We start from the raw sequence: 12847 nt of genomic DNA on the forward strand, positions 1-12847 counted from the left end.
TTGACAAACAGTTCTGCGCCGACGTTCGTCTGTAGGAGGAGAAGCGGACCAAAAAGCAGCGTGGTGGTTATTCATGTTCTTTAATGGAAAACTGAACGATACATGAAATAACTCAAATCTACAAAACAACAAACGGAACGTGAAAACCTATACAGCCTATCCTGTGACAACAAACACAGTGACAGGAACAATCACCCACAAACACACAGTGAAACCCAGGCTACCTAAGTATGATTCTCAATCAGAGACAACTAATGACACCTGCCTCTGATTGAGAACCATACTAGGCCGAAAACATAGAAATGCCCCAAAACATAGAAAAACAAACATAGACTGCCCACCCAACTCACGCCCTGACCATACTAAATAAATACAAAACAACGGAAATAGAGGTCAGAACGTGACAAGTTCACTGTCTGTCTGCTCTGTGATTTGTCGTTTCAGGATTCCGCAGGGCCTGGATTAAACGATTGGAGCCTCAGGTTTGAGATGGGTTTGTCATCAACAACGTGCTTCCCAAGTCCACTTCTTCTTCTCCTCACTCTGCAATGGGGAAAGAAAAACAGCCACAATGGACCTATTGTCTCCTTTCGAACTCAGCAAGGTCTTCTGTTAAGTTACACACCATTATACTACTCTACAGCAATGTGCTCTCATTGACTTTATGAGAGGCATAACCTAGAGCTCTGTTCAACTCAATGGATGAGTTTGCATCAAGGTTTCTGTGGACTGTTGTAGTGTTGTTGATAATTGTATGCAGCACAGGAATTGTTCCTCGCTAATACCCCTTGCTATTCACTTACCTTGCATTGCACACTTCTGGCATTGGATTGTTATTTATCGACAATCACATTGATACAATTGGACATTGTGCTAAGGCCTCACCATTACCATTCTAGCCCATTACGCTGCCTTGCCAATGGATCAGCTGGTTCTCAGAAGAGCAACACCAACTGAATGGGAGCAGAAACAGGACAGCTTAACGACAACACATTGTCAGATGAGAAGGATGCTGTGACGAGTGGCTAATCGTTTTCTCAAAATACGCTGTCGAATCACCAAGCTGTCAAGGTTGTTGTTTTTCCAACCGTCTGTTTACTGCTGCTGGACCTCCTCAGACAACGACAATCTGTTTGGATTATTTTGTAAATCATATTAAAAAATGGTGGCCGTCAATCAACAGGAAATCACACAGTACTTGTAAGCCTTTCCTCTTTGAAACAAATATAGTTACAATGCTCATAGCATCATTATGCAGTTACAGTACATTTACTGACACATACAGTAAATCACCTCCAAAATAAATCTAACAATCACAACCAATATTTATCATCCAAACTAATCTGTTAATGGAACAGATCCCACTGTACTGCTGGCATAATTATTTCAAGTTAATGAGGTCTGATAGCATGGATTTACATTTACATTCTCTCTCTCCTGCCTTTGAGAGCATCACAGAGAAAAACAGAGAGACAGTGTACAGTAAGTTAACAGGTGACAGGTATCATCTTCGCATGACCTCTACTTGCTTTCTTTTGACCCTGTCCAATGTTTTTATACTAAAAACTTCAACTGCAATTATTACAGATGCTTATTACAGTTGTTCAGCTTATACTCCAGAGTATGGCTAGCATCTGCTTCTAACTTGTTGCAACAGCGAAGGCCATAGAGTTTTGTGGGCAGCATCAGCTCTATAGCATAATCCCAAGCCATTATCTAGTACAAATTGACGCCAAACACTGGATCGGAAAAGGAAATCAATGGCCTACAGTGTTTGCCTGTCTTACCACTTCCATCCCCATGCACCTCTCTAGGCAGTGGCAGTAGAAGAAGAGAAGAATCCTTTTACTGCTCGTTGGTACACAAAATTGTTGTGTATTCATTTATGTAAACTGATATGCAAATATGATTTTGTGGCTGTTTGTTTGTATGCGACGTCTATAATGGTCAATCTTGCCCTTCACTTTTGATGTGAGGTGACTGATGTCCCCTTGATCTGAGAGTTTTCCCTCTCACTCACGTTGCCGAGGCGCAGCCGAGCATGCAGTTCGCAAACAACTTTGTGATTGGCTCAAAGAGGGTCAAGATTCAAACAACCTTCCAGAATTAGGCGGTGTAAATAGCTGCTCTCCTCTCCACTGCATAGTTTAAAAATAAGATGCATGCTTATATATTAGGGCCCCTAATTAGCATAGGACTTTGCATGCAGAGCTACAATCTCATTACCTTGTGATCCTGGTCTCATTGTTCTAGCCTCCACCTCACTCACTCACTACCAGGCTGGCTGAGTGGCAGTAAGGTTACCTTCCAGCCACCAGTGCAGTGTACCGGAGCGTTTCACTTTATACAGGGAGTGAGGGATTGCCCACCCCTACCTCCTGACACCCCCACACCACATACAATATGACAAACGAGGGCATTAAACCAAATATCATTACTCTCATCTGTAGGAATTAGCCGAAGGGACATCGACAGTGAAGAAAAAGCAATGGGTGAACGAGGGCTCGGTCCCCCCCACCCCCCTCGCCCTCTCTTCCTTTCCATTCATTATCTCATGGACCGAGGAGGGGTTTAATTCGTAGTAATTACATTATTGACTAATTTGTAGGGCCGAACTGCTCCAATTTCCCATCAATAAAACATACGATGTGATGAATAAGGTGGCCCGACTACCATGTTTATTTGAGCTCTCATCCCCTGCCTTCCTAACTTTCCCTTCTTCCTCTCCATCTTTTCACCCTCCTCTTCTCCCTCCATCCATTTTACAATCCCCTTAACCCATCCCTCCCTCCTTTCCCTCTTTCCTCTCCATCCTCTCACCATCTTCCATCCTTTCCCTCCCTCTCTTCTTAAGGTGTGGTGGAGTTGGGGGCCCAGCAGGCGTTCAGGACCCAGCTCAAGAACATGACGGTGCGTGCGGGGACTACGGTGGTGCTGAGGTGTGAGGTGCTGAGGCCCTCAGGGGCCGTCCAGTGGGTGAAGGATGACCTGCTTCTGGGTCCACAACAGAGTCTGCCGGGGTTCCCTCACTACAGCCTGTTGGGGGACCCTAAGAGAGGTGAGAGCCCAGGGAGGGTTGTGGTTAGAGTTAGAGTTAGGGTTGTGGTTGATGGTTAGAGCTGAACCGGGATGTGGACTTAAAGCTAGGGTTAGAGTTATGGCCAGGGTTGAGCCGGGCTGTGGACATGAAGCTAGGGTTAAAGTTAGGGTTGTGGTTGATGGTTAGAGATGAACCAGGCTGTGGACATGAAGATAGGGTTAGAGTTAGGGTTGTGGTTGATGGTTAGAGATGAACCAGGCTGTGGACATGAAGATAGGGTTAGAGTTAGGGTTGTGGTTGATGGTTAGAGATGAACCAGGCTGTGGACATGAAGCTAGGGTTAGAGTTAGGGTTGTGGTTGATAATTATAGATGAACCAGGCTGTGAACATGAAGCTAGGGTTAGAGTTAGGGTTGTGTTTGATGGTTAGAGATGAACCAGGCTGTGGACATGAAGCTAGGGTTAGAGTTAGGGTTGTGGTTGATGGTTAGAGATGAACCAGGCTGTGAACATGAAGCTAGGGTTAGAGTTAGGGTTGTGTTTGATGGTTAGAGATGAACCAGGCTGTGGACATGAAGCTAGGGTTAGAGTTAGGGTTGTGGTTGATGTTTAGAGATGAACCAGGATGTGGACATGTAGCTAGGTGTAGGGTTGGTGTTTGCATTAGGGCTGAATACAAAGTAGGGGAATATTAGTAGTAGGGGGAAATGGGTGGGAAAAAGCAATATATCAAAATTGGGTAAGAAATAATGACAGGGAAGCAGAAAATGATAACACACATGGGTAGGAGCCCAAGACAAAATGTACTTTTACAGCTTGAGCAGACGCAGTATACAAGCTACAAAATGAAAACATTGAGTGGTAAACAACCCATAGGACAAGATGAACATGAGGAATATGTCTGCATTATGAGCACAGAGATGCAGTCGCAGAATGAAGGCCTACAAAAGCCACACAAACAGGTCAAAAGGGCCAAGAGTTCAAGCATTGTGTTGTTGCTCTCAGAAGTGTGTGAATTTGATGGTTTTCTTTACTGTGACATATTTCAAATGACAGGTTGTTCGCTGTGAGGGTGAACGGTGCATCTGTCAGCTTTAATTGCATTGGCTGTAAGACAGACATAGTAGCAGTAAGCCTACACTGTATAGCCTTGATATGCATAGAGGACACAGTGATAGGCCTAAATGAAGTTACCATGGGGACCTGATGGTAGTGGCTTAGCAGAGGACGCCTAAACAGAGGCCATCTGTGACTACAGAGACTATGTGAATGTGAAATAGCCTCGCGTGTACCGCCATTGTCCCCCTCAGAAGTGAATAAAGGGAAAATGAAAGAGGCAAGAGAGAGAGAAAGGGATGGAGATAGAGAGAGATGTCAGCAACACATTTAGACCAACCAAATCAAGAGAAAACAAAAAGATAGTTACTTGACACATTGGAAATACATTTTTTTTTAAACAAGCAAACTAGAATGTTAGTTGGCTCAAAACAGAGATTACACAGTGGCAGAATACCTGACCACTGTGACTGACCCAACATTAAGGAAACCTTTAACTATGTACAGACTCAGTGAGTATAGCTTTGCTATTGAGAAAGGCCCCCGAAGGCACACCTGGCACTCAAGAGAAGATAGGCTATCTGCACACTGCCCACAAAATGAGGTGGAAACTGAGCTGCACTTCCTAACCTCCTGCCAAATGTATGACCATATTGGAGACATATATTTCCCTCAGATTACACAGATCAACAAAGAATTTGAAAACAAATCCAATTTTGATAAACTCCCAAATCTATTGAGTGAAATACCACAGTGTGCAATCAAAGCATCAAGATTTGTGACCTGTTGCCACAAGTAAAGCGCAACCAGTGAAGAACAAACACCACTGCAAATACAACCTACATTTGTTTAGTTATTTTCACTTTTGTGCTTTAAATATTTGCACATCATTACAACACTGTATATAGACATAATATGACATTTGAAATATCTTGATTCTTTTGGAAGGAGTGTAATGTTTACTGTTTATTTTTATTGTCTATTTCACTGTTGTTTATTATTATTTCACTCACTTTGGCAATGTATACATACAGTACCAGTCAAAAGTTTGGACACACCTATTCAAGAGTTTTTCTTTATTTGTATTATTATAATAGTGAAGACATCAAAAATATGACATTAACACATATAGAATCATGAAGTAACCAAAAAAGTGTTAAACAAATCAAAATTTACTTTGAATTTGGGATTCTTCAAAGTAGGCACCCTTTGCCTTGATGACAGCTTCACACAATCTTGGCAATCTTGGCATTCTCTCAACCAGCTTCAACTGGAATGCTTTTTCAACAGTCTTGAAGGAGTTCCCACATATGCTGAGCAATTGTTGGCTGCTTTTCCTTTACTCTGCGGTCCAAATCATCCCAAACCATCTTTATTGGGTTAAGGTTGAGTGATTGTGGAGGCCAGGTCATCTGATGCAGCACTCCATCACTCTTCTTCTTTGTCAAATAGCCCTTAAACAGCCTGGAGGTGTGTTGGGTCATTGTCCTTTTGAAAAACGAATGATTGTCCCACTAAGTCCAAACCAGATGGAATGACGTATCGTTCCAGAATGCTGTGGTAGCCATGCTGCTTTCGTGTGCCTTGTATTCTAAATAAATTACTGACAGTGTCACCAGCAAAGCATCCCCACACCATCAAACCACCTCCATGCTTCATGGTGGGAACTACACATGCGGAGATCATCTGTTCACCTACTCTGCGTCTCACAAAGACACGGCGGTTGGAACCAAAAATCTCAACCAAAAAATGGCCCAAGCAAGTCTCTTCTTATTATTGGTTAGTGGTTAATGCTTTCTTTGCAGCAATTTGACCTTGAAAGCCTGATTCACGTAGTCTCCTCTGAACAGTTGATGTTGACATGTGTCTGTTACTTGATCTCTGTGAATCATTTATTTGGGCTGCAATTTTTGAGTCTGGAAACTCTAATGAACTTATTGTCTGGAGCAGAGGTAACTCTGGGTCTTCCTTTCCTGTGGTGGTTTTCATGAGAGCCAGTTTCATCACAGCGCTTGTGATTGCACTTGAAGAAACATTCAAAGTTCTTGACATTTTCCGGATTGACTGACCTTCATGTATTCAAGTAATGACGGACTGTTGTTTCTCTTTGCTTTTTTGATCTATTCTTTCCATAATATGGACTTGGTATTTTACCAAATAGGGCTATCTTCTGTATACCACCCTACCTTATCACTACCCTAACTGGCTCAAACGCGTTAAGGAGGAAAGAAATTCCACAAATTAACTTTTACGGCACACCTGTTAATTGAAATGCATTCCAGGGGACTACCTCATGAAGCTGGTTGAGAGAATGCCAAGAGTGTGTGAAGCTGTCATCAAGGCAAAGGGTGGCTACTTTGAAGAATCTCAAATATAAAATATATTTTGATTTGTCTAACACTTTTTTGGTTACTACATGATTCCACATGTGTAATTTCATAGTGTTGATGTCTTCACTATCATTCTACAATGTAGAAATTATTCTACAAAATAAAAAATAAAGATAAACCCTTGAATGAGTGGGAATGTCCAAACTGTATGTTTCCCATGCCAATAAAGCCCCTTAAATTGAAATGGAGAGAGAGAGAGAGAGAGAGAGAGAGAGAGAGAGAGAGAGAGAGAGAGAGAGAGAGAGAGAGAGGATAAAATAATGTAGCAGGATCCGCACATGGCGTGTATAAAAAGTAATCGCCAATTAGAAGGCAATCCTAAATAAGAGCATGGCATCTGCTCATGATCAACCAGCACCGAGCCACATGGTGCTATTCCACGGTGCCATGGCTGTCGTGAGACACAGAACACTAGCAGACTGGCACACGTGAGCCGACAGACATTCAGATGCACACATATTCACAGACACTGATAGGCAGACTGGCACGAACACACACACACACACACACACACACACAGACACACACACACACACACACACACACACAGACACACACACACACACACACACACACACACACACACACACACACACACACACACACACACACACACACACACACACACACACACGCACACACACACACGCTCTGCTCTGCTTTCCACTGAAACTGGGTCAATGGATAAAAGAACAACAACCACACACACAGACTGCTGAACACACAGACACCTACATTTGCACTCACACACTTATGTATACACACACACACATATTCACACAAACAAAGAGACAGTTATATGCTTGTGCCAAACACATACTTAAATACTATAGAAACAAAAACACAAGCGTCAACACTTGACACCACTCGATGATTGTCACCATCAGTGATGTCTGTTGGCGCTGAAAGAGCTATCACACTCTCACACACACACACACACTTGGCAAGTTGATTGCGGCATTTGTGGTGAGTAATTTCAGGAAAGAGGAAAATGAAGTCTTCCCTCTCCGCTGTGTGATAGCATAGATGTGAAAATTGCTGCTGGTTGGTATTAATTATCTTGCCAACTTTGTTGATGAGTCCTTTTTTAGGACTGGGAGGTTGTCACACCAAGATCCTATTTTATACATGTTAGTACACTGTGAGTCAGAGAGCGACACAGAGCAGGAAAAAGCCTCCCAGACCCTAACATCCTATAGTACACACGTTTTATGACATCAGTCAACATATTAACCCGTGGATGGTGAAACACTATCAACACTATCAACACTTTGTCTGTCCTCCTCAATCGATACATACCATGTTCCAACCAATATAAAACAACATGACAGATCTGGAGTCAGACTTCCTACACCACACAGCTATCCCTCTTGGTTAGTGTGTGTCTGCTACTTTCTAACCCTATGTAGCCTAATGGTAAATCAACAGGGCATGAAATCAAGTCGCAAGCAAAATGTCCCCGAATTCGGGTACACGATGCTAAAGAAAATGTTTAATGAATTGGACTAAAGCCCCTGGTGTTATAAATAGATGGAATTCCAGTGTGTATCTGATGCTAAGATCCTCCTCTGTATGTGTGGAAACCAAGCTCTCTCACAGTTGTCGGTAGTCAATACCACTCTCTCTTCAACTTGGTGCAGGGTGGTTGGTCATATTATTCAAGACAAAGCATGACAATAATGTATGTATGAAAATCTTCAGGAGCTCAGCCACACGCTGGACCTCTTGGTCCTTGTCCATGATATAATGTGTTATGTGTTGCTGTGCAACTTGAGTCTGCTGTTTAGGCTTATTTTGGGCTCAAAATTATCGCGATTAAACTAATTTCTTACTTGTATTCGTACATAAACAGAGTACAATAACATAGTGGTCATTTTTGTTACTTCTTGGATATTTAAGCAATAAGGCCTGAAGTGGTGTGGTACTATACCACTGATAAGGGCTGTTCTTAGGCACTATGAAAGCGAAGTAGATACACCCCTTAGCCGTGGTATATTTGCCATACACCACAAACCCCAGAAGGTTCCTTATTGCTTTAATAAACTGCTTATCAACATATTAAAATAATGAGAGACAAATTTTCATTAAAAACATTATTTTGATAAGTCAATTCATACTATTTCATCCTTCCACCAAAGGAAATATTTTCCCATCACTGCTATGCAGTCGAATAATGTTTTCCATTCAGCCTGGCTAACGTTCTTGTCTTTTGTTAGCTCGCCATCGGCAGAAAACAAAATCACGTCAATCTCTGCAGTTGAAATGACAGCAAACTAGCTGTATTTTCTTAATTGTACTTTTTTTAAATGGAAAATTCTTTGGACATATCCATAATAATCATGCTGATGCACGATTTTGCCTGGCTCAGTTGCTGTATCATCAGGACACCGCTCATTCTCCATGACAGAGGACGGTCTCATTTGTAAAATGCTAAATGTTTGCAGAGTTCAGAGAGACAGACAGCAAGGTGAATACTGTAACCCCAACCCAACAGGTGCACAGTCCATCCACTCCTCCTATGACCATGAACTACAGGACATATCTAAGACTATGACCTTGTCGCACACAATAGAGAAATATGACAATTGAGATATGTTTTAGATTCTATGGACCACGCACACACGCAAGCAGACACACACACACTACAAGCAGTGTGTTAGCCTCCGTCTGTAACAGCCACTCATGGTGCTCCGTGTCAGTAGCTCCTGGAGAAGTAAATCATAATAGAATGGGAGTGAATGAAAAGTTTCCACACAGACGTGGGAAGGAATGGATGTAATTGTGTGAGTACACCAGACCGCCTGTTGTCACTTTATGATGAACAGCATACTCTCTTTCTCCTCTCTCCTTCTCCTCTTTCTCTCTCCTCTCTCTCCTATCTCTCTCGATCTCTCTCTCTCCTCTCTCCTCGCTTCTCTCTCCTCTCTTCTCTCTCCTCTCTTCTCTATTCTCTCTCCTCTCTCCTCTCTCCTCTCTCCTCTGTCCACTGTCCTCTCTCCTCTCTCACTCTCTCTGCGCTGGCTTTCTCGGCCTCCTTGCTTTTGGGAGCTATGGCATATGTGGAGAGAACGGTGACTCTGAAAGAGCCTTTCTTCTCCTGCTACGGTGTATTCATTTCCCCCTTCTCCATTCATCTCTCGCTCTTTTGCTCTTTCTTTTTTGGGGCCATGGAGTGTGTATACCGGGGTGCTGGGGTTGGGGGGGGCGTTGCCTTGGTGACTCTCGCTGCCTCTCTCGCTCTCCTGGGAAAGGAGCATATTTTTCTGACATCAATAGGAGCGACTGAGAGAGAAAGGAAGGAGGGGGGAGTGAACCCCAGCTCTCTCTACACTTCCCCCTGTTCCAGTCAGCTCCATCTTTATACACCTGCAGATACAGCAGGACTCAGTCCCACATTTATCACTGCTGTGACGTGAAGTGTGTTGTTGTTGTTGTGTGTGTGTGTGTGTGTGTGTGTGTGTGTGTGTGTGTGTGCGTGTGTGTGTGTGTGTGTGTGTGTGTGTGGGTGTGTGTGTGCGTGTGTGTGTGTGTGTGTGCACACAAGGCTATCCACACAGATACCTATGAGGCACCAGACCCAGATCAGAGAGCTCAGATCAGGAGACTGTAGTGTAGTAGTTTGTCTGGAGGAGACCTTCAACTCTTCTGTCTGTCCAACATGCGTAGATCCTAATGCTCCCACACTTCCCAGCTGCTATCCCTGCATATTTTCCTTGAATGTTTTCCACCTGATTCCATGACAGATAGATGTATTGATACAATCAGACAGACAGACAGACAGACAGACAGACAGACAGACAGACAGACAGACAGACAGACTAGCCTGAGGCCACAGACTAATCTAAATCCTGTAACAGAAGTGGTCATCAGTGCTGGTCCTGGACCCAGAGGTGTGCAGATGTTTATTCCAGCACAACACTAAAAAACTTGCTTCAACTAATCACAGGCTTTAATATTAGTTGATGAGTTGAATCAGATGTGTTATTGTACTTGTAATACTGGGTTAGAACCAAAGCCAGTACTGTACAACCTATGAGTGAAATGAGTAACACAGCTTGACAGCCTTCCAATGAGTTAAGAGTTCCTCCAGACTACCACAGCTCCCATGATAACACAGACAGCCTTCACCAGTCAGCCAACCAAAACACTATCGCACTATCTTCTTTAAGAGAGAGACAGAGGTAGAGATGCAGAGAGAGAGAGAAAGCCAACGAAAGATCATGTAAAACCAAAAGAAAAGCCAGCCTTGCTCTCTAGTCGGAGTGGTGGGTTGTGGGTATCATCACCAGCTAATTCAAGACGGATCACCACAGGCAGCGAACAGCTGAGAGGGAGGCATACAAACGTCAATATGTCCTCTCAGCGGGCCAACAAAGTCATTTTCGAGACATTTCTATCAGGGGCGACGTAATTCCTGTGTTTTTCCCTTCCTGCCGAGTTCAGATAGGGGATTACGGCAACAGGCAGATCAAGTGGCAGCAAGTAATCCATGACAATAACAACCTCTCCACCACCCCCGTATCCTCCCGCCGAAACTTATACCCCCGGCCCCCGCCCGTCAGAATACCAGAACACCTGACACATCCACTGTCTTTTGTTTGAAACCATTAGCGTTACCATATAATCCTATGAATTAACAACTCTCTCTTTCCCGTTATCTCTCTCTCCCCCCCCTCTCTCTCTCTCTCTCTCACTTTCTCTCTAAGCACAGGCCTGCCTGTATAACCGGATCCTGCAAATAATGCTCTAAATGTTTTTGTTTGATGTTTCCCTGTTTTTAAGAATACGTTACTCATGCAGTTAAGCTGCAGTTAGGTATTTCTGTGGGAGTAGACGGGGATTGGGGGAAAGGAGGGTGTTTAAGCTTGTTATCAGTGTTGGTTGGGAGTTAGAGACAACAGTTAGAGTACGGCGGTACGACAGTACGGTGGTAAGGTTTTTGCAGTTGGCTAACGAGTTTAGCACACAAAGAGTGTACTGTACAATGAGCCTTCATGTTATGGCACTTCTTTATGAATAATGCAGCAAGTCATAAACGGGGGCATTTACACAAGCAGAATAGAAGGCAGAGTGACTTTGTTCAATGGGTATATCTTTGTTCTATTTGCCTGTGAAATATGACCTCTTTTTCAGCACAGTGAGCAAACAGGTACTAGCTGCCCAAGGCTGTGGATAAAAAAATTAGCCTTAGCTAGGTATGTGGTGTGCTGCGGATATGAGAAGGATTTTATGAGTTATTACTCAATAATGTCCAATATGTGGCATTCAAGGCCAGGTCAAAAAGCTAGTGAGTGTTCTGTTGTGTTGTCTATCTCTAGTATCCAGTTCTCACTCACAAGGAAGATTCTGTGTCTTTGTGACAGGGGATGGGTTGTTGAGGAAGATGTTATTTCTTATGTAATGTGGCTGAGAGATGAGGGGGAGAAGGACTGACTGAGGCCTATTTCTGTCCTGGACACCTGCTTAGCTTCCTGTTCAGCACGGAGGAGAGGAGGAGAGGGATGAGGAATCAGGGAGGATGAAGGGGGGGGACCACTTCAATGGCTTTCAACCTCATGAATGTCTGGTTTGATCATTCCCGAAACGCTATATATCCATTTTCAAAAATGTTTCTAATTGAGCTTTAATTGTTTAAAGAAATTAGGAAATAGATGGGTGTGTTTATCTAATCATGGCATGGGGTTGTTCAATGACAGACATGTATTTGTTTCAAATATAATTTGATGGTTTCTTTTCAAAGAGTCAAATAATCATGTTTTTGGAGGCAAAATGCTGTATATCCGCCTCACTCTCATAGAAATAAGTAGTACTGCTAGGTTTTACACAGCCAAATGTATCAAATAAGTAGTACTGCTAGGTTTTACACAGCCAAATGTATCAAATAAGTAGTACTGCTTGGTTTTACACAGCCAAATGTAACAAATAAGTAGTACTGCTTGGTTTTACACAGCCAAATGTATCAAATAAGTAGTACTGCTAGGTTTTACACAGCCAAATGTATCAAATAAGTAGTACTGCTTGGTTTTACACAGCCAAATGTATCAAATAAGTAGTACTGCTTGGTTTTACACAGCCAAATGTATCAAATAAGTAGTACTGCTTGGTTTTACACAGCCAAATGTATCAAATAAGTAGTACTGCTTGGTTTTACACAGCCAAATGTAACAAATAAGTAGTACTGCTAGGTTTTACACAGCCAAATGTAACAAATAAGTACATTTAAATTTACTGTATGTAAAACAATAAAGTTTGCCTTTTAACTCATTTAGCAGATTCTCTTATCCAGAGCAACTTACAGTAAGTGCATCTAGCTTAAAGATAACTAGGTGAGACTACCACATATCTGAGTCAAAGATACAGG

The 12847-nt window shown here is 42.8% G+C and overlaps 1 pseudogene; it reads left to right on the forward strand.

The window, feature by feature from the left end:
* The first annotated feature begins 489 nt into the window (after nucleotides 1–489).
* LOC139385093 (nephrin-like) overlaps nucleotides 490–12847 on the forward strand; it is a 66987-nt pseudogene continuing 54629 nt past the window's right edge.

This window comes from Oncorhynchus clarkii, chromosome 3 (genome assembly GCF_045791955.1).
Source record: "Oncorhynchus clarkii lewisi isolate Uvic-CL-2024 chromosome 3, UVic_Ocla_1.0, whole genome shotgun sequence".
Lineage (NCBI taxonomy): Eukaryota > Metazoa > Chordata > Actinopteri > Salmoniformes > Salmonidae > Oncorhynchus > Oncorhynchus clarkii.